Genomic DNA, 27,586 nt, shown 5'->3' with positions numbered 1-27,586 from the left:
CTGGCTGTGTGGGGGGAGCACTGGCAGTGCTGGCTGTGAGGGGGGAGCACTGACAGTGCTGGCTGTGTGGTGGGAGCACTGACAGTGCTGGCTGTGTGTGGGAGCACTGACATTGCTGGCTGTCTGGGGAGCACTGACAGTGCTGGCTGTGTGGGGGAGCACTGACAGTGCTGGCTGTGTGGGGGGAGCACCGACAGTGCTGGCTGTGTGGGGGAGCACTGACAGTGCTGGCTGTGTGGTGGGAGCACTGACAGTGCTGTCTGTGTGGTGGGAGCACTGACAGTGCTGGCTGTGTGTGGGGAGCACTGACAGTGCTGGCTGTGTGGGGGAGCACTGACAGTGCTGGCGGTGTGGTGGGACCACTGGCAGTGCTGGCTGTGTGGGGGGAGCACTGACAGTGCTGGCTGTGTGGGGGGAGCACTGACAGTGCTGGCTGTGTGGGGGAGCACTGACAGTGCTGGATGTGTGGCGGAGCACTGACAGTGCTGGCTGTGTGGGGGGAGCACTGACAGTGCTGGCTGTGTGGGGGGAGCACTGACAGTGCTGGCTGTGTGGGGGGAGCACAGACAGTGCCGGCTGTGTGGGGGGAGCACTGACAGTGCCGGCTGTGTGTGGGAGCACTGACAGTGCTGGCTGTGTTTGGGGAGCACAGACAGTGCTGGCTGTGTGGGGGTGCACTGACAGTGCTGGCTGTGTGTGGGGGAGCACTGACAGTGCTGGCTGTGTGTTGGGAGCACGGACAGTGTTGGCTGTGTGGAGAGCACTGACAGTGCTGGCTGTGCGGGGGAGCACTGACAGTGCTGGCTGTGTGGGGGGGAGCACTGACAGTGCTGGCTGTGTGGTGGGAGCACTGACAGTGCTGGCTGTGTGTGGGGAGCACTGACAGGGCTGGCTGTGTATGGGGAGCACTGACAGTGCTGGCTGTGTGGGGGAGCACTGACAGTGCTGGCTGTGTGGGGGAGCACGGACAGTGCTGGCTGTGGGGGGGGGGCGCACTGACAGTGCTGGCTGTGTGGTGGGAGCACTGACAGTGCTGGCTGTGTGGTGGGAGCACTGACAGTGCTAGCTGTGCAGTGGGAGCACTGACAGTGCTGGCTGTGTGGTGGGAGCACTGACAGTGCTGGCTGTATGGTGGGAGCACTGACAGTGCTGGCTGTGTGGTGGGAGCACTGACAGTGCTGGCAGTGTGGGGGAGCACTGACAGTGCTGGCTGTGTGGGGGGGAGCACTGACAGTGCTGGCTGTGTGGGGGGAGCACTGACAGTGCTGGCTGTGTGGGTGGAGCACTGACAGTGCTGGCTGTGCGGGGGAGCACTGACAGTGCTGGCTGTGCGGGGAGCACTGACAGTGCTGGCTGTGTTGGGGAGCACTCAGAGTGCTGGCTGTGCGGGGGAGCACTGACAGTGCTGGCTGTGTGGGGGAGCACTGACAGTGCTGGCTGTGTGGGGGGAGCACTGACAGGGCTGGCTGTATGGGGGAGCACTGACAGTGCTGGCTGTGCGGGGGTGCACTGACAGTGCTGGCTGTGTGGGTGGAGCACAGACAGTGCTGGCTGTGTGGGGGGAGCACTGACAGTGCTGGCTGTGTGGGGGAGCACTGACAGTGCTGGCTGTGTGGTGGGAGCACTGACAGTGCTGGCTGTGTGGGGGAGCACTGACAGTGCTGGCTGTGTGGTGGGAGCACTGACAGTGCTGGCTGTGTGGGGAGAGCACTGACAGTGCTGGCTATGTGGGGGAGCACTGACAGTGCTGGCTGTGTGGCGGGAGCACTGACAGTGCTGGCTGTGTAGTGGGAGCACTGACAGTGCTGGCTGTGAGGTGGGAGCACTGACAGTGCTGGCTGTGTGGTGGGAGCACTGACAGTGCTGGCTGTGTGGTGGGAGCACTGACAGTGCTGGCAGTGTGGGGGAGCACTGACAGTGCTGGCTGTGTGGGGGGAGCACTGACAGGGCTGGCTGTGTGGGGGAGCACTGACAGTGCTGGCTGTGCGGGGGTGCACTGACAGTGCTGGCTGTGTGGGTGGAGCACAGACAGTGCTGGCTGTGTGGGGGAGCACTGACAGTGCTGGCTGTGTGGGGGAGCACTGACAGTGCTGGCTGTGTGGTGGGAGCACTGACAGTGCTGGCTGTGTGGGGGAGCACTGACAGTGCTGGCTGTGTGGTGGGAGCACTGACAGTGCTGGCTGTGTGGGGAGAGCAGTGACAGTGCTGGCTATGTGGGGGAGCACTGACAGTGCTGGCTGTGTGGGGGGAGCACGGACAGTGCTGGCTGTGTGGTGTGAGCACGGACAGTGCTGGCTGTGTGGGGGAGCACTGACAGTGCTGGCTGTGTGGGGGGAGCACTGACAGTGCTGACTGTGTGGTGGGAGCACTGACAGTGCTGGCTGTGTGGGGGAGCACTGACAGTGCTGGCTGTGTGGTGGGAGCACTGACAGTGCTGGGTGTGTGGGGGGAGCACTGACAGTGCTGGCTGTGTGACGAGCACTGACAGTGGTGACTGTGTGGGGGAGCACTGACAGTGCTGGCTGTGTGGGGGGAGCACTGACAGTGCTGGCTGTGTGGGGGAGCACTGACAGGGCTGGCTGTGTGGTGGAAGCACTGACAGTGTTGGCTGTGTGGGGGGAACACTGACAGTGCTGGTTGTGTGGGGAGCACTGACAGTGCTGGCTGTGTGGGGGGAGCACTGACAGTGCTGGCTGTGTGGGGAGCACTGACAGTGCTGGCTGTGTGGTGGGAGCACTGACAGTGCTGGCTGTGTGGGGGAGCACTGGCAGTGCTGGCTGAGTGGGGGAAGCACTGACAGTGCTGGCTGTGTGGGGGAGCACTGACAGTGCTGGCTGTGTGGGGAGCACTGACAGTGCTGGCTGTGTGGGGGGAGCACTGACAGTGCTGGCTGTGTGGGGAGCACTGACAGTGCTGGCTGTGTGGTGGGAGCACTGGCAGTGCTGGCTGTGTGGTGGGAGCACTGACAGTGCTGGCTGTGTGGGGGGAGCACTGACAGTGCTGGCTGTGTGGGGGAGCACTGACAGTGCTGGCTGTGTGGGGGGAGCACTGGCAGTGCTGGCTGTGTGTGGGAGCACTGACAGTGCTGGCTGTGTGGGAGGAGCACTGACAGTGCTGGCTGTGTGGGGGAGCACTGACAGTGCTGGCTGTGTGGGGGAGCACTGACAGTGCTGGCTGTGTGGGGAGCACTGACAGTGCTGGCTGTGTGGGGAGCACTGACAGTGCTGGCTGTGTGGGGGAGCACTGACAGTTCTGGCTGTGTGGGGGAGCACTGACAGTGCTGGCTGTGTGCGGGGAGCACAGACAGTGCCGGCTGTGTGGGTGGGAGCACTGACAGTGCTGGCTGTGTGGGGGAGCACTGACAGTGCTGGCTGTGTGGGGGGAGCACTGACAGTGCTGGCTGTGTGGGGGAGCACTGACAGTGCTGGCTGTGTGGGGGGAGCACTGACAGTGCTGGCTGTGTGGGGGGAGCACTAACAGTGCTGGCTGTGTGGTGGGAGCACCGACAGTGCTGGCTGTGTGGGGGGAGCACTGACAGTGCTGGCTGTGTGGGGAGCACTGACAGTGCTGGCTGTGTGGTGGGAGCACTGACAGTGCTGGCTGTGTGGGGGAGCACTGGCAGTGCTGGCTGTGTGTGGGAAGCACTGACAGTGCTGGCTGTGTGGGGGGAGCACTGACAGTGCTGGCTGTGTGGGGAGCACTGACAGTGCTGGCTGTGTGGGGGGAGCACTGACAGTGCTGGCTGTGTGGGGAGCACTGACAGTGCTGGCTGTGTGGTGGGAGCACTGGCAGTGCTGGCTGTGTGGTGGGAGCACTGACAGTGCTGGCTGTGTGGGGGGAGCACTGACAGTGCTGGCTGTGTGGGGGAGCACTGACAGTGCTGGCTGTGTGGGGGGAGCACTGGCAGTGCTGGCTGTGTGTGGGAGCACTGGCAGTGCTGGCTGTGTGGGAGGAGCACTGACAGTGCTGGCTGTGTGGGGGAGCACTGACAGTGCTGGCTGTGTGGGGGAGCACTGACAGTGCTGGCTGTGTGGGGAGCACTGACAGTGCTGGCTGTGTGGGGAGAACTGACAGTGCTGGCTGTGTGGGGGAGCACTGACAGTTCTGGCTGTGTGGGGGAGCACTGACAGTGCTGGCTGTGTGCGGGGAGCACAGACAGTGCCGGCTGTGTGGGTGGGAGCACTGACAGTGCTGGCTGTGTGGGGGAGCACTGACAGTGCTGGCTGTGTGGGGGGAGCACTGACAGTGCTGGCTGTGTGGGGGAGCACTGACAGTGCTGGCTGTGTGGGGGGAGCACTGACAGTGCTGGCTGTGTGGGGGGAGCACTGACAGTGCTGGCTGTGTGGTGGGAGCACTGACAGTGCTGGCTGTGTGGTGGGAGCACTGACAGTGCTGGCTGTGTGGGGGAGCACTGACAGTGCTGGGTGTGTGGGGAGCACTGACAGTGCTGTCTGTGTGGGGGGAGCACTGACAGTGCTGGGTGTGTGGTGGTAGCACTGACAGTGCTGGCTGTGTGTTGGGAGCACGGACAGTGCTGGCTGTGTGGGGAGCACTGACAGTGCTGGCTGTGTGGTGGGAGCACTGACAGTGCTGTCTGTGTGGGGGGAGCACTGCCAGTGCCGGTTGTGAGGGGGAGAACTGACAGTGCTAGCTGTGTGGGGGGAGCACTGACAGTGCTGGCTGTGTGGGGGAGCACTGACAGTGCTGTCTGTGTGGGGGGAGCACTGCCAGTGCCGGCTGTGTGGGGGAGCACTGACAGTGCTGGCTGTGTGGGGGGAGCACTGACAGTGCTGGCTGTGTGGGGGGGGGGCACTGACAGTGCTGGCTGTGTGGGGGGAGCACTGACAGTGCTGGGTGTGTGGGGAGCACTGACAGTGCTGTCTGTGTGGGGGGAGCACTGACAGTGCTGGGTGTGTGGTGGTAGCACTGACAGTGCTGGCTGTGCGTTGGGAGCACGGACAGTGCTGGCTGAGTGGGGGGAGCACTGACAGTGCTGGCCGTGTGGGGGGAGCACTGACAGTGCTGGCTGTGTGGGGGGAGCACTGACAGTGCTGGCTGTGTGGGAGAGCACTGACAGTGCTGGCTGTGTGGGGGGGAGCACTGACAGTGCTGGCTGTGTGGGGCAGCACTGACAGTGCTGGCTGTGTGGGGAGCACTGACAGTGCTGGCTGTGTGGGGGGAGCACTGACAGTGCTGGCTGTGTGGTGGGAGCACTGACAGTGCTGGCTGTGTGGGGGGAGCACTGACAGTGCTGGCTGTGTGGTGGGAGCACTGACAGTGCTGGCTGTGTGGTGGGAGCACTGGCAGTGCTGGCTGTGTGTGGGAGCACTGACAGTGCTGGCTGTGTGTGGGAGCACTGACAGTGCTGGCTTTATGGGGGAGCACTCACAGTGCTGGATGTGTGGGGGAGCACTGACATTGCTGGCTGTGTGGAGGGAGCACTGACAGTGCTGGCCGTGTGGGGGAGCACTGACAGTGTTGGCTGTGTGGGGGGAGCACTGACAGTGCTGGCTGTGTGGGGGGGAGCACTGACAGTGCTGGCTGTGTGGGGCAGCACTGACAGTGCTGGCTGTGTGGAGAGCACTGTCAGTGCTGGCTGTGTGGGGGGAGCACTGACAGTGCTGGCTGTGTGGTGGGAGCACTGACAGTGCTGGCTGTGTGGGGGGAGCACTGACAGTGCTGGCTGTGTGGTGGGAGCACTGACACTGCTGGCTGTGTGGTGGGAGCACTGGCAGTGCTGGCTGTGTGTGGGAGCACTGACAGTGCTGGCTGTATGGGGGAGCACTCACAGTGCTGGATGTGTGGGGGAGCACTGACATTGCTGGCTGTGTGGAGGGAGCACTGACAGTGCTGGCTGTGTGGTGGGAGCACTGACAGTTCTGGCTGTGTGGGGGAGCACTGACAGTGCTGGCTGTGTGGGGGAGCACAGACAGTGCCGGCTGTGTGGGGGAGCACTGACGGTGCTGGCTGTGTGGGGGGAGCACTGTCAGTGCCGGCTGTGTGGGGGAGCACTGACAGTGCTGGCTGTGTGGGGGAGCACAGACAGTGCCGACTGTGTGGGAGGAGCACTGACAGTGCTGGCTGTGTGGGGGAGCACAGACAGTGCCGGCTGTGTGGGGGAGCACAGACAGTGCCGGCTGTGTGGGGGAGCACTGACAGTGCTGGCTGTGTGGGGGAGCACTGACAGTGCTGGCTGTGTGGGGGGGCACTGACAGTGCTGGCTGTGTGGTGGGAGCACGGACAGTGCTGGCTGTGTGGGGAGCACTGACAGTGCAGGCTGTGTGGGGGCAGCACTGACAGTGCTGGGTGTGTGGGGAGCACTGACAGTGCTGGCTGTGTGGTGGGAGCACTGACAGTGCTGGGTGTGTGGTGAGCACTGACAGTGCTGTCTGTGTGCGGGGGAGCACTGACAGTGCTGGATGTGCGGGGGAGCACTGACAGTGCTGGCTGTGTGGGGGGGAGCACTGACAGTGCTGGCTGTGTGGGGGGAGCACTGACAGTGCTGGCTGTGTGGGGGGAGCACTGACAGTGCTGGCTGTGTGGGGGGAGCACTGACAGTGCTGGCTGTGTGGGGGAGCACTGACAGTGCTGGCTGTGTGGGCGAGCACTGACAGAGCTGGCTGTATGGGGTGGAGCACTGACAGTGCTGGCTGTGTGGTGGGAGCACTGACAGTGCTGTCTGTGTGGTGGGAGCACTGACAGTGCTGGCTGTGTGGTGGGAGCACTGACAGTGCTGGCTGTGTGGGGAGCACTGACAGTGCTGGCTGTGTTGTGGGAGCTCTGACAGTGCTGGCTGTGCGGTGGGAGCACTGACAGTGCTGGCTCTGTGGAGGGGGGGCACTGACAGTGCTGGCTGTGTGGTGGGAGCACCGACAGTGCTGGCTGTGTGGGGGGGGGGGGCACTGACAGTGCTGGCTGTGTGGTGGGAGCACTGACAGTGCTGGCTGTGTGGGGGGAGCACTGACAATGCTGGCTGTGTGGGAGGAGCACTGACAGTGCTGTCTGTGTGGGGGAGCACTGACAGTGCTGGCTGTGTGGGGAAGCACAGACAGTGCCGGCTGTGTGGGGGAGCACTGACGGTGCTGGCTGTGTGGGGGGAGCACTGCCAGTGCCGGCTGTGTGGGGGAGCACTGACAGTGCTGGCTGTGTGGGGGAGCACAGACAGTGCCGGCTGTGTGGGGGGGAGCACTGACAGTGCTGGCTGTGTGGGGGAGCACAGACAGTGCCGGCTGTGTGGGGAAGCACAGACAGTGCCGGCTGTGTGGGGGAGCACTGACAGTGCTGGCTGTGTGGGGGAGCACTGACAGTGCTGGCTGTGTGGGGGGGCACTGACAGTGCTGGCTGTGTGGTGGGAGCACGGACAGTGCTGACTGTGTGGGGAGCACTGACAGTGCAGGCTGTGTGGGGGGAGCACTGACAGTGCTGGGTGTGTGGGGAGCACTGACGTTGCTGGCTGTGTGGTGGGAGCACTGACAGTGCTGGGTGTGTGGTGAGCACTGACAGTGCTGTGTGTGTGCGGGGGAGCACTGATAGTGCTGGATGTGCGGGGGAGCACTGACAGTGCTGGCTGTGTGGGGGGGGAGCACTGACAGTGCTGGCTGTGTGGTGGGAGCACCGACAGTGCTGGCTGTGTGTGGGGGAGGGGCACTGACAGTGCTGGCTGTGTGGTGGGAGCACTGACAGTGCTGGCTGTGTGGGGGGAGCACTGACAATGCTGGCTGTGTGGGAGGAGCACTGACAGTGCTGTCTGTGTGGGTGGAGCACTGACAGTGCTGGCTGTGTGGTGGGAGCACTGACAATGCTGGCTGTGTGGGGAACACTGACAGTGCTGGCTGTGTGGTGGGAGCACTGACAGTGCTGGCTGTGTGGTGGAAGCACTGACAGTGCTGGCTGTGTGGGAGGAGCACTGACAGTGCTGGCTGTGTGGGGGAGCACTGACAGTGCTGGCTGTGTGGGGGGAGCACTGACAATGCTGGCTGTGTGGGGGAGCACTGCCAGTGCCGGCTGTGTGGGGGGAGCACTGCCAGTGCCGGCTGTGTGGGGGAGCACTGACAGTGCTGGCTGTGTGGGGGGAGCACTGACAGTTTTGGGTGTGTGGGGAGCACTGACAGTGCTGGCTGTGTAGGGGAGCACTGACAGTGCTGGCTGTGTGGGGGACCACTGACAGTGCTGGCTGTGTGGGGGGAGCACTGACAGTGCTGGGTGTGTGGGGAGCACTGACAGTGCTGTCTGTGTGGGGGGAGCACTGACAGTGCTGGGTGTGTGGTGGGAGCACTGACAGTGCTGGCTTGTGGGGGAGCACTGACAGTGCTGGCTGTGTGGGGGGCACTGACAGTGCTGGCTGTGTGGGGGGTGCAATGACAGTGCTGGCTGTGTGGGGGGAGCACTGACAGTGCTGGCTGTGTGGGGAGCACTGACAGTGCTGGCTGTGTGGGGGAGCACTGACAGTGCTGGCTGTATGGGGGGGAGCACTGACAGTGCTGGCTGTGTGGTGGGAGCACTGACAGTGCTGGCTGTGTGGTGGGAGCACTGACAGTGCTGGCTGTGTGGTGGGAGCACTGACAGTGCTGGCTGTGTGGGGGAGCACTGACAGTGCTGGCTTTGTTGTGGGAGCTCTGACAGTGCTGGCTGTGCGGTGGGAGCACTGACAGTGCTGGCTATGTGGGGGGGGGGGGCACTGACAGTGCTGGCTGTGTGGTGGGAGCACTGACAGTGCTGGCTGTGTGTGGGGGGGGCACTGACAGTGCTGGCTGTGTGGTGGGAGCACTGACAGTGCTGGCTGTGCGGTGGGAGCACTGACAGTGCTGGCTGTGTGGGGGGAGCACTGACATTGCTGGCTGTGTGGGGGGAGCACTGACAGTGCTGGCTGTGTGGTGGGAGCACTGACAGTGCTGGCTGTGCGGTGGGAGCACTGACAGTGCTGGCTGTGTGGGGGGGGGGGGCACTGACAGTGCTGGCTGTGTGGTGGGAGCACTGACAGTGCTGGCTGTGTGGGGGGGGGGCACTGACACTGCTAGCTGTGTGGTGGGAGCACTGACAGTGCTGGCTGTGCGGTGGGAGCACTGACATTGCTGGCTGTGTGGTGGGAGCACTGACAGTGCTGGCTGTGTGGGGGAGCACTGACAGTGCTGGCTGTGTGGTGGGAGCACTGACAATGCTGGCTGTGTGGGGGCACTGAAAGTGCTGTCTGTGTGGGGAGCACTGACAGTGCTGGCTGTGTGTTGGGAGCACGGACAGTGCTGGCTGTGTGGGGAGCACTGACAGTGCTGGCTGTGCGGGGCAGCACTGACAGTGCTGGCTGTGTGGGTTGGAGCACTGACAGTGCTGGCTGTGTGGTGGGAGCACTGACAGTGCTGGCTGTGTGGGGGGAGCACTGACAGTGCTGGCTGTGTGGGGGAGCACTGACAGTGCTGGTTGTGTGGTGGGAGCACTGAGAGTGCTGGCTGTGTGGGGGAGCACTGGCAGTGCTGGCTGTGTGTGGGGAGCACTGACAGTGCTGGCTGTGTGGTGGGAGCACTGACAGTGCTGGCTGTGTGGGGAGCACTGACAGTGCTGGCTGTGTGGGGGGAGCACTGACAGTGCTGGCTGTGTGGTGGGAGCACTGACAGTGCTGGCTGTGTGGGGGGAGCACTGACAGTGCTGGCTGTGTGGTGGGAGCACTGACACTGCTGGCTGTGTGGTGGGAGCACTGGCAGTGCTGGCTGTGTGTGGGAGCACTGACAGTGCTGGCTGTATGGGGGAGCACTCACAGTGCTGGATGTGTGGGGGAGCACTGACATTGCTGGCTGTGTGGAGGGAGCACTGACAGTGCTGGCTGTGTGGTGGGAGCACTGACAGTTCTGGCTGTGTGGGGGAGCACTGACAGTGCTGGCTGTGTGGGGGAGCACAGACAGTGCCGGCTGTGTGGGGGAGCACTGACGGTGCTGGCTGTGTGGGGGGAGCACTGTCAGTGCCGGCTGTGTGGGGGAGCACTGACAGTGCTGGCTGTGTGGGGGAGCACAGACAGTGCCGACTGTGTGGGAGGAGCACTGACAGTGCTGGCTGTGTGGGGGAGCACAGACAGTGCCGGCTGTGTGGGGGAGCACAGACAGTGCCGGCTGTGTGGGGGAGCACTGACAGTGCTGGCTGTGTGGGGGAGCACTGACAGTGCTGGCTGTGTGGGGGGGCACTGACAGTGCTGGCTGTGTGGTGGGAGCACGGACAGTGCTGGCTGTGTGGGGAGCACTGACAGTGCAGGCTGTGTGGGGGCAGCACTGACAGTGCTGGGTGTGTGGGGAGCACTGACAGTGCTGGCTGTGTGGTGGGAGCACTGACAGTGCTGGGTGTGTGGTGAGCACTGACAGTGCTGTCTGTGTGCGGGGGAGCACTGACAGTGCTGGATGTGCGGGGGAGCACTGACAGTGCTGGCTGTGTGGGGGGGAGCACTGACAGTGCTGGCTGTGTGGGGGGAGCACTGACAGTGCTGGCTGTGTGGGGGGAGCACTGACAGTGCTGGCTGTGTGGGGGGAGCACTGACAGTGCTGGCTGTGTGGGGGAGCACTGACAGTGCTGGCTGTGTGGGCGAGCACTGACAGAGCTGGCTGTATGGGGTGGAGCACTGACAGTGCTGGCTGTGTGGTGGGAGCACTGACAGTGCTGTCTGTGTGGTGGGAGCACTGACAGTGCTGGCTGTGTGGTGGGAGCACTGACAGTGCTGGCTGTGTGGGGAGCACTGACAGTGCTGGCTGTGTTGTGGGAGCTCTGACAGTGCTGGCTGTGCGGTGGGAGCACTGACAGTGCTGGCTCTGTGGAGGGGGGGCACTGACAGTGCTGGCTGTGTGGTGGGAGCACCGACAGTGCTGGCTGTGTGGGGGGGGGGGGCACTGACAGTGCTGGCTGTGTGGTGGGAGCACTGACAGTGCTGGCTGTGTGGGGGGAGCACTGACAATGCTGGCTGTGTGGGAGGAGCACTGACAGTGCTGTCTGTGTGGGGGAGCACTGACAGTGCTGGCTGTGTGGGGAAGCACAGACAGTGCCGGCTGTGTGGGGGAGCACTGACGGTGCTGGCTGTGTGGGGGGAGCACTGCCAGTGCCGGCTGTGTGGGGGAGCACTGACAGTGCTGGCTGTGTGGGGGAGCACAGACAGTGCCGGCTGTGTGGGGGGAGCACTGACAGTGCTGGCTGTGTGGGGGAGCACAGACAGTGCCGGCTGTGTGGGGAAGCACAGACAGTGCCGGCTGTGTGGGGGAGCACTGACAGTGCTGGCTGTGTGGGGGAGCACTGACAGTGCTGGCTGTGTGGGGGGGCACTGACAGTGCTGGCTGTGTGGTGGGAGCACGGACAGTGCTGACTGTGTGGGGAGCACTGACAGTGCAGGCTGTGTGGGGGGAGCACTGACAGTGCTGGGTGTGTGGGGAGCACTGACGTTGCTGGCTGTGTGGTGGGAGCACTGACAGTGCTGGGTGTGTGGTGAGCACTGACAGTGCTGTGTGTGTGCGGGGGAGCACTGATAGTGCTGGATGTGCGGGGGAGCACTGACAGTGCTGGCTGTGTGGGGGGGGAGCACTGACAGTGCTGGCTGTGTGGTGGGAGCACCGACAGTGCTGGCTGTGTGTGGGGGAGGGGCACTGACAGTGCTGGCTGTGTGGTGGGAGCACTGACAGTGCTGGCTGTGTGGGGGGAGCACTGACAATGCTGGCTGTGTGGGAGGAGCACTGACAGTGCTGTCTGTGTGGGTGGAGCACTGACAGTGCTGGCTGTGTGGTGGGAGCACTGACAATGCTGGCTGTGTGGGGAACACTGACAGTGCTGGCTGTGTGGTGGGAGCACTGACAGTGCTGGCTGTGTGGTGGAAGCACTGACAGTGCTGGCTGTGTGGGAGGAGCACTGACAGTGCTGGCTGTGTGGGGGAGCACTGACAGTGCTGGCTGTGTGGGGGGAGCACTGACAATGCTGGCTGTGTGGGGGAGCACTGCCAGTGCCGGCTGTGTGGGGGGAGCACTGCCAGTGCCGGCTGTGTGGGGGAGCACTGACAGTGCTGGCTGTGTGGGGGGAGCACTGACAGTTTTGGGTGTGTGGGGAGCACTGACAGTGCTGGCTGTGTAGGGGAGCACTGACAGTGCTGGCTGTGTGGGGGACCACTGACAGTGCTGGCTGTGTGGGGGGAGCACTGACAGTGCTGGGTGTGTGGGGAGCACTGACAGTGCTGTCTGTGTGGGGGGAGCACTGACAGTGCTGGGTGTGTGGTGGGAGCACTGACAGTGCTGGCTTGTGGGGGAGCACTGACAGTGCTGGCTGTGTGGGGGGCACTGACAGTGCTGGCTGTGTGGGGGGTGCAATGACAGTGCTGGCTGTGTGGGGGGAGCACTGACAGTGCTGGCTGTGTGGGGAGCACTGACAGTGCTGGCTGTGTGGGGGAGCACTGACAGTGCTGGCTGTATGGGGGGGAGCACTGACAGTGCTGGCTGTGTGGTGGGAGCACTGACAGTGCTGGCTGTGTGGTGGGAGCACTGACAGTGCTGGCTGTGTGGTGGGAGCACTGACAGTGCTGGCTGTGTGGGGGAGCACTGACAGTGCTGGCTTTGTTGTGGGAGCTCTGACAGTGCTGGCTGTGCGGTGGGAGCACTGACAGTGCTGGCTATGTGGGGGGGGGGGCACTGACAGTGCTGGCTGTGTGGTGGGAGCACTGACAGTGCTGGCTGTGTGTGGGGGGGGCACTGACAGTGCTGGCTGTGTGGTGGGAGCACTGACAGTGCTGGCTGTGCGGTGGGAGCACTGACAGTGCTGGCTGTGTGGGGGGAGCACTGACATTGCTGGCTGTGTGGGGGGAGCACTGACAGTGCTGGCTGTGTGGTGGGAGCACTGACAGTGCTGGCTGTGCGGTGGGAGCACTGACAGTGCTGGCTGTGTGGGGGGGGGGGGCACTGACAGTGCTGGCTGTGTGGTGGGAGCACTGACAGTGCTGGCTGTGTGGGGGGGGGGCACTGACACTGCTAGCTGTGTGGTGGGAGCACTGACAGTGCTGGCTGTGCGGTGGGAGCACTGACATTGCTGGCTGTGTGGTGGGAGCACTGACAGTGCTGGCTGTGTGGGGGAGCACTGACAGTGCTGGCTGTGTGGTGGGAGCACTGACAATGCTGGCTGTGTGGGGGCACTGAAAGTGCTGTCTGTGTGGGGAGCACTGACAGTGCTGGCTGTGTGTTGGGAGCACGGACAGTGCTGGCTGTGTGGGGAGCACTGACAGTGCTGGCTGTGCGGGGCAGCACTGACAGTGCTGGCTGTGTGGGTTGGAGCACTGACAGTGCTGGCTGTGTGGTGGGAGCACTGACAGTGCTGGCTGTGTGGGGGGAGCACTGACAGTGCTGGCTGTGTGGGGGAGCACTGACAGTGCTGGTTGTGTGGTGGGAGCACTGAGAGTGCTGGCTGTGTGGGGGAGCACTGGCAGTGCTGGCTGTGTGTGGGGAGCACTGACAGTGCTGGCTGTGTGGTGGGAGCACTGACAGTGCTGGCTGTGTGGGGAGCACTGACAGTGCTGGCTGTGTGGGGGAGCAGTGATAGTGCTGGCTGTGTGGGGGGAGCACTGACAGTGCTGGCTGTGTGGTGGGAGCACTGACAGTGCTGGCTGTGTGGGGGAGCACTGACAGTGCTGGCTGTGTGTGGGGAGCACTGACAGTGCTGGCTGTGTGGGGGGAGCACTGACAGTGCTGGCTGTGGGGGGAGCACTGACAGTGCTGGCTGTGTGGTGGGAGCATTGACAGTGCTGGCTGTGTGGGGGGAGAACTGACAGTGCTGGCTGTGTGGGGGGAGCATTGACAGTGCTGGCTGTGTGGGGGGAGAACTGACAGTGCTGGCTGTGTGGGGGGGTGCACTGACAGTGCTGGCTGTGTGGAGGGAGCACTGACAGTGCTGGCTGTGTGTGGGGAGCACTGACAGTGCTGGGTGTATGGGGGGAGAACTGACAGTCCTGGCTGTGTGGGGGGAGCACTGACAGTGCTCGCTGTGCGGAGGGAGCACTGACACTGCTGGCTGTGTGTGGGGAGCACTGACAGTGCTGGCTGTGTGGGGGGAGCACTGACAGTGCTGGCTGTGTGGGGGGAGCACTGACAGTGCTGGCTGTGTGGGGGAGCACTGACGGTGCTGGCTGTTGGGGGAGCACTGACAGTGCTGGCTGTGTGGGGGAAGCACTGACAGTGCTGGCTGTGTGGTGGGAGCACTGACAGTCCTGGCTGTGTAGGAGTGAGCTCTGACAGTGCTGGCTGTGTGGAGGGAGCACTGACAGTGCTGGCTGTGTGTGGGGAGCACTGACAGTGCTGGCTGTGTGGGGGGAGCACTGACAGTGCTGGCTGTGTGGGGGGAGCACTGACAGTCCTGGCTGTGTGGGGGGAGCACTGACAGTGCTGGCTGTGTGGAGGGAGCACTGACAGTGCTGGCTGTGTGGGGGGAGCACTGACAGTGCTGGCTGTGTGGAGGGAGCACTGACAGTGCTGGCTGTGTGTGGGGAGCACTGACAGTGCTGGCTGTGACGGGGGAGCACTGACAGTGCTGGCTGTGTGGGGGAGCACTGACGGTGCTGGCTGTGTGGGGGAGCACTGACAGTGCTGGCTGTGTGGCGGAAGCACTGACAGTGCTGGCTGTGTGGTGGGAGCACTGGCAGTGCTGGCTGTGTGGTGGGAGCACTGACAGTGCTGGCTGTGTGGTGGGTGCACTGACAGTGCTGTCTGTGGGGGAGCACTGACAGTGCTGGCTGTGTGTGGGTGGGGGAGCACTGACAGTGCTGGCTGTGTGGTGGGAGCATTGACAGTGCTGGCTGTGTGTGGGGAGCACTGACAGTGCTGGCTGTGTGGTGGGAGCATTGACAGAGGTGGCTGTGTGGGGGAGCACTGACAGTGCTGGCTGTGTGGGGGGAGTACTGACAGTGCTGGCTGTGTGGGGGGTCACTGACATTGCTGGCTGTGTGGGACAGCACTGACAGTGCAGGCTGTGTGGGGGAGGACTGACAGTGCTGGCTGTGTGGGGGGTCAATGACATTGCTGGCTGTGTGGGGAGCACTGACAGTGCTGGCTGTGTGAGGGAGCACTGACAGTGCTGCCTGTGTGTGGGGAGCACTGACAGTGCTGGCTGTGTGGTGGGAGCATTGACAGTGCTGGCTGTGTGGGGGAGCACTGACAGTGCTGGCTGTGTGGGGGAGCACTGACAGTGCTGACTGTGTGGGAGAGCACTGACAGTGCTGGCTTTGTGGGGGGTCACTGACAGTGCTGGCTGTGTGGTGGGAGCTCTGACAGTGTTGGCTGTGTGTGGGAGCACTGACAGTGCTGGCTGTATGGGGGATCACTGACAGTGCAGGCTGTATGATGGAGCACTGACAGTGCTGGCTGTGTGGAGGGAGCACCGACAGTGCTGGCTGTGTGGGGGAGCACTGACAGTGCTGGCTGTGTGGTGGGAGCACTGACAGTGCTGGCTGTGTGGTGGGAGCACTGACAGTACTGGCGGTGTGGTGGGACCACTGGCAGTGCTGGCTGTGTGGGGGGAGCACTGACAGTGCTGGCTGTGTGGTGGAGCACTGACAGTGCTGGATGTGTGGCGGAGCAGTGACAGTGCTGGCTGTGTGGGGGAGCACTGATTTGCTGGCTGTGTGGTGGGAGCACTGACAGTTCTGGCTGTGTGGGGAGCACTGACAGTGCTGGCTGTGTGGGGGGAGCACAGACAGTGCCGGCTGTGTGGGGAGCACTGACAGTGATGGCTGTGTGGGGGGAGCACAGACAGTGCTGGCTGTGTGGGGGGAGCACTGACAGTGCTGGCTGTGTCGGGGGAGCACTGACAGTGCTGGCTGTGTGGAGGGAGCACTGACAGTGCTGGCTGTGTGGGGTGAGCACTGACAGTGCTGGCTGTGTGTGGGGAGCACTGACAGGGCTGGCTGTGTGGGGGGAGCACTGACAGTGCTGGCTGTGTGGGGGAGCACTGACAGTGCTGGCTGTGTGGGTGAGCACTGACAGTGCTGGCTGTGTGGTGGGAGCACTGACAGTGCTGGCTGTGTGGTGGGAGCACTGACAGTGCTGTCTGTGGGGGAGCACTGACAGTGCTTGCTGTGTGGGGGAGCACTGACAGTGCTGGCTGTGTGGTGGGAGCACTGACAGTGCTGGCTGTGTGGTGGGAGCACTGACAGTGCTGGCTGTGTGGTGGGAGCACTGACAGTACTGGCTGTGTGGGGGGAGCACTGACAGTGCTGGCTGTGTGGGGGAGCACTGACAGTGCTGGCTGTGTGGGGAGCACTGACAGTGCTGGCTGTGTGGGGGAGCACTGACAGTGCTGGCTGTGTGCTGGGAGCACTGACAGTACTGGCTGTGCGGGGAGTACTGACAGTGCTGGCTGTGTGGGGGGAGCACTGACAGTGCTGGCGGTGTGGTGGGAGCACTGACAGTGCTGGCTGTGTGGGGGAGCACTGACAGTGCTGGCTGTGCGTTGGGAGCACGGACAGTGCTGGCTGGGTGGGGTGCACTGACAGTGCTGTCTGTGTGGGGGGAGCACTGACAGTGCTGGGTGTGTGGGGAGCACTGACAGTGCTGTCTGTGTGCGGGGGAGCACTGACAGTGCTGGCTGTGCGGGGGAGCACTGACAGTGCTGGCTGTGTGGGAGGGAGCACTGACAGTGCTGGCTGTGTGGAGGGAGCACTGACAGTGCTGGCTGTGTGGGGGGAGCACTGACAGTGCTGGCTGTGTGGGGGGGGGGGGCACTGACAGTGCTGGCTGTGTGGGGGTGCACTGACTGTGCTGGCTGTGTGGTGGGGGCACTGACAGTGGTGGGAGAACTGTCAGTGCTGGCTGTGCGGTGGGAGCACTGAGAGTGCTGGCTGTGTGGGGGGAGCTCTGACAGTGCTGGCTGTGTGGGGGGAGCACTGACAGTGCTGGCTGTGTGGGGGGAGTACTGACAGTGCTGGCTGTGTGGGGGGTCACTGACAGTGCTGGCTGTGTGTGAGAGCACTGACAGTGCTGGCTGTGTGGGAGAGCACTGACAGTGCTGGCTGTGTGGGGAGGACTGACAGTGCTGCCTGTGTGTGGGGAGCACTGACAGTGCTGGCTGTGTGTGGGGAGCACAGACAGTGCTGGCTGTGTGGTGGGAGCATTGACAGTGCTGGCTGTGTGGGGGAGCACTGACAGTGATGGCTGTGTGGGGGAGCACTGACAGTGCTGGTTGTGTGGGGGGTCACTGACAGTGCTGGCTGTGTGGGGAAGCACTGACAGTGCTGGCTGTGTGGTGGGAGCACTGACAGTTCTGGCTGTGTGGGGAGCACTGACAGTGCTGGCTGTGCGGGGGAGCACTGACAGTGCTGGCTGTGTGGGGGAGCACTGACAGTGCTGGCTGTGTGGGGGGAGCACAGACAGTGCCGGCTGTGTGGGGGAGCACTGACAGTGCTGGCTGTGTGGGGGGAGCACAGACAGTGCTGGCTGTGTGGGGGGAGCACTGACAGTGCTGGCTGTGTGGGGGGAGCACTGACAGTGCTGGCTGTGTGGGGGAGCACTGACAGTGCTGGCTGTGTGGGGGAGCACTGACAGTGCTGGCTGTGTGGGGGATGCACTGACAGTGCTGGCTGTGTGGTGGGAGCACTGACAGTGCTGGCTGTGTGGTGGGAGCACTGACAGTGCTGTCTGTGGGGGAGCACTGACAGTGCTGGCTGTGTGGGGGAGCACTGACAGTGCTGGCTGTGTGGTGGGAGCACTGACAGTGCTGGCTGTGTGGTGGGAGCACTGACAGTGCTGGCTGTGTGGTGGGAGCACTGACAGTGCTGGCTGTGTGGGGGGAGCACTGACAGTGCTGGCTGTGTGGGGAGCACTGACAGTGCTGGCTGTGTGGGGAGCACTGACAGTGCTGGCTGTGTGGGGGAGCACTGACAGTGCTGGCTGTGTGCTGGGAGCACTGACAGTACTGGCTGTGCGGGGAGTACTGACAGTGCTGGCTGTGTGGGGGGAGCACTGACAGTGCTGGCGGTGTGGTGGGAGCACTGACAGTGCTGGCTGTGTGGGGGAGCACTGACAGTGCTGGCTGTGCGTTGGGAGCACGGACAGCGCTGGCTGTGTGGGGAGCACTGACAGTGCTGTCTGTGTGTGGGGAGCACTGACAGTGCTGGGTGTGTGGGGAGCACTGACAGTGCTGTCTGTGTGCGGGGGAGCACTGACAGTGCTGGCTGTGCGGGGGAGCACTGACAGTGCTGGCTGTGTGGGAGGGAGCACTGACAGTGCTGGCTGTGTGGAGGGAGCACTGACAGTGCTGGCTGTGTGGGGGGAGCACTGACAGTGCTGGCTGTGTGGGGGGGGGGGCACTGCCAGTGCTGGCTGTGTGGGGGTGCACTGACAGTGCTGGCTGTGTGGTGGGAGCACTGACAGTGCTGGCTGTGTGGTGGGGGCACTGACAGTGGTGGGAGCACTGTCAGTGCTGGCTGTGCGGTGGGAGCACTGACAGTGCTGGCTGTGTGGGGGGAGCTCTGACAGTGCTGGCTGTGTGGGGGGAGTACTGACAGTGCTGGCTGTGTGGGGGGTCACTGACAGTGCTGGCTGTGTGTGAGAGCACTGACAGTGCTGGCTGTGTGGGAGAGCACTGACAGTGCTGGCTGTGTGGGGGAGGACTGACAGTGCTGCCTGTGTGTGGGGAGCACTGACAGTGCTGGCTGTGTGTGGGGAGCACAGACAGTGCTGGCTGTGTGGTGGGAGCATTGACAGTGCTGGCTGTGTGGGGGAGCACTGACAGTGATGGCTGTGTGGGGGGAGCACTGACAGTGCTGGTTGTGTGGGGGGTCACTGACAGTGCTGGCTGTGTGGGGTGAGCACTGACAGTGCTGGCTGTGTGGTGGGAGCACTGACAGTGCTGGCTGTGTGGGGGGTCACTGACAGTGCTGGCTGTGTGGTGGGAGCACTGACAGTGCTGGCTGTGTGTGGGAGCACTGACAGTGCTGGCTGTATGGGGGATCACTGACAGTGCAGGCTGTGTGATGGAGCACTGACAGTGCTGGCTGTGTGGGGGGAGCACCGACAGTGCTGGCTGTGTGGGGGAGCACTGACAGTGCTGGCTGTGTGGTGGGAGCACTGACAGTGCTGGCTGTGTGGTGGGAGCACTGACAGTGCTGGCTGTGTGGGGGGAGCACAGACAGTGCCGGCTGTGTGGGGGAGCACTGACAGTGCTGGCTGTGTGGGGGGAGCACAGACAGTGCTGGCTGTGTGGGGGGAGCACTGACAGTGCTGGCTGTGTGGGGGGAGCACTGACAGTGCTGGCTGTGTGGGGGAGCACTGACAGTGCTGGCTGTGTGGGGGAGCACTGACAGTGCTGGCTGTGTGGGGGATGCACTGACAGTGCTGGCTGTGTGGTGGGAGCACTGACAGTGCTGGCTGTGTGGTGGGAGCACTGACAGTGCTGTCTGTGGGGGAGCACTGACAGTGCTGGCTGTGTGGGGGAGCACTGACAGTGCTGGCTGTGTGGTGGGAGCACTGACAGTGCTGGCTGTGTGGTGGGAGCACTGACAGTGCTGGCTGTGTGGTGGGAGCACTGACAGTGCTGGCTGTGTGGGGGGAGCACTGACAGTGCTGGTTGTGTGGGGGAGCACTGACAGTGCTGGCTGTGTGGGGAGCACTGACAGTGCTGGCTGTGTGGGGGAGCACTGACAGTGCTGGCTGTGTGCTGGGAGCACTGACAGTACTGGCTGTGCGGGGAGTACTGACAGTGCTGGCTGTGTGGGGGGAGCACTGACAGTGCTGGCGGTGTGGTGGGAGCACTGACAGTGCTGGCTGTGTGGGGGAGCACTGACAGTGCTGGCTGTGCGTTGGGAGCACGGACAGTGCTGGCTGTGTGGGGAGCACTGACAGTGCTGTCTGTGTGTGGGGAGCACTGACAGTGCTGGGTGTGTGGGGAGCACTGACAGTGCTGTCTGTGTGCGGGGGAGCACTGACAGTGCTGGCTGTGCGGGGGAGCACTGACAGTGCTGGCTGTGTGGGAGGGAGCACTGACAGTGCTGGCTGTGTGGAGGGAGCACTGACAGTGCTGGCTGTGTGGGGGGAGCACTGACAGTGCTGGCTGTGTGGGGGGGGGGCACTGCCAGTGCTGGCTGTGTGGGGGTGCACTGACAGTGCTGGCTGTGTGGTGGGAGCACTGACAGTGCTGGCTGTGTGGTGGGGGCACTGACAGTGGTGGGAGCACTGTCAGTGCTGGCTGTGCGGTGGGAGCACTGACAGTGCTGGCTGTGTGGGGGGAGCTCTGACAGTGCTGGCTGTGTGGGGGGAGTACTGACAGTGCTGGCTGTGTGGGGGGTCACTGACAGTGCTGGCTGTGTGTGAGAGCACTGACAGTGCTGGCTGTGTGGGAGAGGACTGACAGTGCTGGCTGTGTGGGAGAGGACTGACAGTGCTGCCTGTGTGTGGGGAGCACTGACAGTGCTGGCTGTGTGTGGGGAGCACAGACAGTGCTGGCTGTGTGGTGGGAGCATTGACAGTGCTGGCTGTGTGGGGGAGCACTGACAGTGATGGCTGTGTGGGGGGAGCACTGACAGTGCTGGTTGTGTGGGGGGTCACTGACAGTGCTGGCTGTGTGGGGGGAGCACTGACAGTGCTGGCTGTGTGGTGGGAGCACTGACAGTGCTGGCTGTGTGTGGGGTCACTGACAGTGCTGGCTGTGTGGTGGGAGCACTGACAGTGCTGGCTGTGTGTGGGAGCACTGACAGTGCTGGCTGTATGGGGCATCACTGACAGTGCAGGCTGTGTGATGGAGCACTGACAGTGCTGGCTGTGTGGGGGGAGCACCGACAGTGCTGGCTGTGTGGGGGAGCACTGACAGTGCTGGCTGTGTGGTGGGAGCACTGACAGTGCTGGCTGTGTGGTGGGAGCACTGACAGTACTGGCGGTGTGGTGGGACCACTGGCAGTGCTGGCTGTGTGGGGGAGCACTGACAGTGCTGGCTGTGTGGGGGAGCACTGACAGTGCTGGATGTGTGGCGGAGCAGTGACAGTGCTGGCTGTGTGGGGGGAGCACTGACAGTGCTGGCTGTGTGGTGGGAGCACTGACAGTTCTGGCTGTGTGGAGAGCACTGACAGTGGTGGCTGTGCGGGGGAGCACTGACAGTGCTGGCTGTGCGGGGGAGCACTGACAGTGCTGGCTGTGTGGGGGAGCACTGACAGTGCTGGCTGTGTGGGGGGAGCACAGACAGTGCCGGCTGTGTGGGGGAGCACTGACAGTGCTGGCTGTGTGGGGGGAGCACAGACAGTGCTGGCTGTGTGGGGGGAGCACTGACAGTGCTGGCTGTGTGGGGGGAGCACTGACAGTGCTGGCTGTGTGGGGGAGCACTGACAGTGCTGGCTGTGTGGGGGAGCACTGACAGTGCTGGCTGTGTGGGGGATGCACTGACAGTGCTGGCTGTGTGGTGGGAGCAATGACAGTGCTGGCTGTGTGGGGGAGCACTGACAGTGCTGGCTGTGTGGTGGGAGCACTGACAGTGCTGGCTGTGTGGTGGGAGCACTGACAGTGCTGGCTGTGTGGTGGGAGCACTGACAGTGCTGGCTGTGTGGGGGAGCACTGACAGTGCTGGCTGTGTGGGGAGCACTGACAGTGCTGGCTGTGTGGGGAGCACTGACAGTGCTGGCTGTGTGGGGGAGCACTGACAGTGCTGGCTGTGTGCTGGGAGCAATGACAGTACTGGCTGTGCGGGGAGTACTGACAGTGCTGGCTGTGTGGGGGGAGCACTGACAGTGCTGGCGGTGTGGTGGGAGCACTGACAGTGCTGGCTGTGTGGGGGAGCACTGACAGTGCTGGCTGTGCGTTGGGAGCACGGACAGTACTGGCTGTGTGGGGAGCACTGACAGTGCTGTCTGTGTGGGGGGAGCACTGACAGTGCTGGGTGTGTGGGGAGCACTGACAGTGCTGTCTGTGTGGGGGGAGCACTGACAGTGCTGGCTGTGTGTGGGAGAGCACTGACAGTGCTGGCTGTGCGGGGGAGCACGGACAGTGCTGGCTGTGTGGGAGGGAGCACTGACAGTGCTGGCTGTGTGGAGGGAGCACTGACAGTGCTGGCTGTGCGGGGGGTGCACTGACAGTGCTGGCTGTGTGGTGGGAGCACTGACAGTGCTGGCTGTGTGGGGGGAGTACTGACAGTGCTGGCTGTGTGGGGGGTCACTGACAGTACTGGCTGTGTGTGAGAGCACTGACAGTGCTTGCTGTGTGGGAGAGCACTGACAGTGCTGGCTGTGTGGGGGAGGACTGACAGTGCTGCCTGTGTGTGGGGAGCACTGACAGTGCTGGCTGTGTGGGGGAGCACTGACAGTGCTGGCTGTGAGGGGGAGCACTGACAGTGCTGGCTGTGTGGTGGGAGCATTGACAGTGCTGGCTGTGCGGGGGAGCACTGACAGTGCTGGCTGTGTGGGGGAGCACTGACATTGCTGGCTGTGTGGGGGGAGCACAGACAGTGCCGGCTGTGTGGGGGAGCACTGACAGTGCTGGCTGTGTGGGGGGAGCACAGACAGTGCTGGCTGTGTGGGGGGAGCACTGACAGTGTTGGCTGTGTGGGGGGAGCACTGACAGTGCTGGCTGTGTGGAGGGAGCACTGACAGTGCTGGCTGTGTGGGGTGAGCACTGACAGTGCTGGCTGTGTGTGGGGAGCACTGACAGGGCTGGCTGTGTGGGGGGAGCACTGACAGTGCTGGCTGTGTGGGGGAGCACTGACAGTGCTGGCTGTGTGGGGGAGCACTGACAGTGCTGGCTGTGTGGGGGATGCACTGACAGTGCTGGCTGTGTGGTGGGAGCACTGACAGTGCTGGCTGTGTGGTGGGAGCACTGACAGTGCTGTCTGTGGGGGAGCACTGACAGTGCTGGCTGTGTGGGGGAGCACTGACAGTGCTGGCTGTGTGGTGGGAGCACTGACAGTGCTGGCTGTGTGGTGGGAGCACTGACAGTGCTGGCTGTGTGGTGGGAGCACTGACAGTGCTGGCTGTGTGGGGGGAGCACTGACAGTGCTGGCTGTGTGGGGAGCACTGACAGTGCTGGCTGTGTGGGGAGCACTGACAGTGCTGGCTGTGTGGGGGAGCACTGACAGTGCTGGCTGTGTGCTGGGAGCACTGACAGTACTGGCTGTGCGGGGAGTACTGACAGTGCTGGCTGTGTGGGGGAGCACTGACAGTGCTGGCGGTGTGGTGGGAGCACTGACAGTGCTGGCTGTGTGGGGGAGCACTGACAGTGCTGGCTGTGCGTTGGGAGCACGGACAGTGCTGGCTGTGTGGGGAGCACTGGCAGTGCTGGGTGTGTGGGGAGCACTGACAGTGCTGTCTGTGTGAGGGGGAACACTGTCAGTGCTGGCTGTGTGGAGGGAGCACTGACAGTGCTGGCTGTGTGGGGGGAGCACTGACAGTGCTGGCTGTGTGGGGGGGGGGCACTGACAGTGCTGGCTGTGTGGGGGTGCACTGACAGTGCTGGCTGTGTGGTGGGGGCACTGACAGTGGTGGGAGCACTGTCAGTGCTGGCTGTGCGGTGGGAGCACTGACAGTGCTGGCTGTGTGGGGGGAGCTCTGACAGTGCTGGCTGTGTGGGGGGAGCACTGACAGTGCTGGCTGTGTGGGGGGAGTACTGACAGTGCTGGCTGTGTGGGGGGTCACTGACAGTGCTGGCTGTGTGTGAGAGCACTGACAGTGCTGGCTGTGTGGGAGAGCACTGACAGTGCTGGCTGTGTGGGGGAGGACTGACAGTGCTGCCTGTGTGTGGGGAGCACTGACAGTGCTGGCTGTGTGGGGGAGCACTGACAGTGCTGGCTGTGAGGGGGAGCACTGACAGTGATGGCTGTGTGGTGGGAGCATTGACAGTGCTGGCTGTGTGGGGGAGCACTGACAGTGATGGCTGTGTGGGGGGAGCATTGACAGTGCTGGCTGTGTGGGGGAGCACTGACAGTGATGGCTGTGTGGGGGGAGCACTGACAGTGCTGGTTGTGTGGGGTGTCACTGACAGTGCTGGCTGTGTGGGGGGAGCACTGACAGTGCTGGCTGTGTGGTGGGAGCACTGACAGTGCTGGCTGTATGGGGGGTCACTGACAGTGCTGGCTGTGTGGTGGGAGCACTGACAGTGCTGGCTGTGTGTGGGAGCACTGACAGTGCTGGCTGTATGGGGGATCACTGACAGTGCAGGCTGTGTGATGGAGCACTGACAGTGCTGGCTGTGTGGGGGGAGCACCGACAGTGCTGGCTGTGTGGGGGAGCACTGACAGTGCTGGATGTGTGGCGGAGCAGTGACAGTGCTGGCTGTGTGGGGGAGCACTGACAGTGCTGGCTGTGTGGTGGGAGCACTGACAGTGCTGGCTGTGTGGTGGGAGCACTGACAGTACTGGCGGTGTGGTGGGACCACTGGCAGTGCTGGCTGTGTGGGGGAGCACTGACAGTGCTGGCTGTGTGGTGGGAGCACTGACAGTGCTGGCTGTGTGGGGGAGCACTGACAGTGCTGGATGTGTGGCGGAGCAGTGACAGTGCTGGCTGTGTGGGGGGAGCACTGACAGTGCTGGCTGTGTGGTGGGAGCACTGACAGTTCTGGCTGTGTGGGGAGCACTGACAGTGCTGGCTGTGCGGGGGAGCACTGACAGTGCTGGCTGTGTGGGGGGAGCACAGACAGTGCCGGCTGTGTGGGGGGAGCACAGACAGTGCTGGCTGTGTGGGGGGAGCACTGGCAGTGCTGGCTGTGTGGGGGGAGCACTGACAGTGCTGGCTGTGTGGAGGGAGGACTGACAGTGCTGGCTGTGTGGGGTGAGCACTGACAGTGCTGGCTGTGTGTGGGGAGCACTGACAGGGCTGGCAGTGTGGGGGGAGCACTGACAGTGCTGGCTGTGTGGGGGAGCACTGACAGAGCTGGCTGTGTGGGGGAGCACTGATAGTGCTGGCTGTGCGGGGGAAGCACTGACAGTGCTGGCTGTGTGGTGGGAGCACTGACAGTGCTGGCTGTGTGGTGGGAGCACTGACAGTGCTGTCTGTGGGGGAGCACTGACAGTGCTGGCTGTGTGGGGAGCACTGCCAGTGCTGGCTGTGTGGTGGGAGCACTGACAGTGCTGGCTGTGTGGTGGGAGCACTGACAGTGCTGGCTGTGTGGTGGGAGCACTGACAGTGCTGTCTGTGGGGGAGCACTGACAGTGCTGGCTGTGTGGGGGAACACTGACAGTGCTGGCTGTGTGTTGGGAGCATTGACAGTGCTGGCTGTGTGTGGTGGAAGCACTGACAGTGCTGGCTGTGTGGTGGGAGCACTGACAGTGCTGGCTGTATGGGGGGAGCACTGACAGTGCTGGCTGTGTGGGGGGTCACTGACAGTGCTGGCTGTGTGGGGGAGCACTGACAGTGCTGGCTGTTTGGTGGGAGCACTGACAGTGCTGGCTGTGTGTGGGAGCACTGACAGTGCTGGCTGTGTGCGGGGAGCACTGACAGTGCTGGCTGTGTGGGGGAGCACTGACAGTGCTGGCTGTGTGGGAGAGCACTGACAGTGCTGGCTGTGTGGGGGAGGACTGACAGTGCTGCCTGTGTGTGGGGAGCACTGACAGTGCTGGCTGTGTGGGGGAGCACTGACAGTGCTGGCTGTGAGGGGGAGCACTGACAGTGCTGGCTGTGTGGTGGGAGCATTGACAGTGCTGGCTGTGCGGGGGAGCACTGACAGTGCTGGCTGTGTGGGGGAGCACTGACAGTGCTGGCTGTGTGGGGGGAGCACAGACAGTGCCGGCTGTGTGGGGGAGCACTGACAGTGCTGGCTGTGTGGGGGGAGCACAGACAGTGCTGGCTGTGTGGGGGGAGCACTGACAGTGCTGGCTGTGTGGGGGAGCACTGACAGTGCTGGCTGTGTGGAGGGAGCACTGACAGTGCTGGTAGTGTGGGGAGAGCACTGACAGTGCTGGCTGTGTGTGGGGAGCACTGACAGGGCTGGCTGTGTGGGGGGAGCACTGACAGTGCTGGCTGTGTGGGGGAGCACTGACAGGGCTGGCTGTGTGGGGGGAGCACTGACAGTGCTGGCTGTGTGGGGGAGCACTGACAGTGCTGGCTGTGTGGGGGAGCACTGACAGTGCTGGCTGTGCGGGGGAAGCACTGACAGTGCTGGCTGTGTGGTGGGAGCACTGACAGTGCTGGCTGTGTGGTGGGAGCACTGACAGTGCTGTCTGTGGGGGAGCACTGACAGTGCTGGCTGTGTGGGGAGCACTGCCAGTGCTGGCTGTGTGGTGGGAGCACTGACAGTGCTGGCTGTGTGGTGTGAGCACTGACAGTGCTGGCTGTGTGGTGGGAGCACTGACAGTGCTGTCTGTGGGGAGCACTGACAGTGCTGGCTGTGTGGGGGAACACTGACAGTGCTGGCTGTGTGTTGGGAGCATTGACAGTGCTGGCTGTGTGTGGTGGAAGCACTGACAGTGCTAGCTGTCTGGGGGAGCACTGACAGTGCTGGCTGTGTGGTGGGAGCATTGACAGTGCTGGCTGTGTGGGGGAGCACTGACAGTGCTGGCTGTGTGGGGGGAGCACTGACAGTGCTGGCTGTGTGGGGGGTCACTGACAGTGCTGGCTGTGTGGGAGAGCACTGACAGTGCTGGCTGTGTGGGGAGCACTGACAGTGCTGGCTGTGTGGGGGGAGCACTGACAGTGCTGGCTGTGTGGTGGGAGCACTGACAGTGCTGGCTGTATGGGGGGAGCACTGACAGTGCTGGCTGTGTGGGGGGTCACTGACAGTGCTGGCTGTGTGGGGGAGCACTGACAGTGCTGGCTGTTTGGTGGGAGCACTGACAGTGCTGGCTGTGTGTGGGAGCACTGACAGTGCTGGCTGTGTGCGGGGAGCACTGACAGTGCTGGCTGTGTGGGGGAGCACTGACAGTGCTGGCTGTGTGGGAGAGCACTGACAGTGCTGGCTGTGTGGGGGAGGACTGACAGTGCTGCCTGTGTGTGGGGAGCACTGACAGTGCTGGCTGTGTGGGGGAGCACTGACAGTGCTGGCTGTGTGGTGGGAGCATTGACAGTGCTGGCTGTGTGGGGGAGCACTGACAGTGCTGGCTGTGTGGGGGGAGCACTGACAGTGCTGGCTGTGTGGGGGGTCACTGACAGTGCTGGCTGTGTGGGAGAGCACTGACAGTGCTGGCTGTGTGGGGAGCACTGACACTGCTGGCTGTGTGGGGGGAGCACTGACAGTGCTGGCTGTGTGGTGGGAGCACTGACAGTGCTGGCTGTATGGGGGGAGCACTGACAGTGCTGGCTGTGTGGGGGGTCACTGACAGTGCTGGCTGTGTGGGGGAGCACTGACAGTGCTGGCTGTTTGGTGGGAGCACTGACAGTGCTGGCTGTGTGTGGGAGCACTGACAGTGCTGGCTGTGTGCGGGGAGCACTGACAGTGCTGGCTGTGTGGGGGAGCACTGACAGTGCTGGCTGTGTGGGAGAGCACTGACAGTGCTGGCTGTGTGGGGGAGGACTGACAGTGCTGCCTGTGTGTGGGGAGCACTGACAGTGCTGGCTGTGTGGGGGAGCACTGACAGTGCTGGCTGTGTGGGGGAGCACTGACAGTGCTGGCTGTGTGGGGGATGCACTGACAGTGCTGGCTGTGTGGTGGGAGCACTGACAGTGCTGGCTGTGTGGTGGGAGCACTGACAGTGCTGT

This window comes from Scyliorhinus torazame, chromosome 5 (assembly GCF_047496885.1).
Source record: "Scyliorhinus torazame isolate Kashiwa2021f chromosome 5, sScyTor2.1, whole genome shotgun sequence".
Taxonomy (NCBI): domain Eukaryota; kingdom Metazoa; phylum Chordata; class Chondrichthyes; order Carcharhiniformes; family Scyliorhinidae; genus Scyliorhinus; species Scyliorhinus torazame.
Note: the sequence above shows the minus strand (reverse complement) of the source record.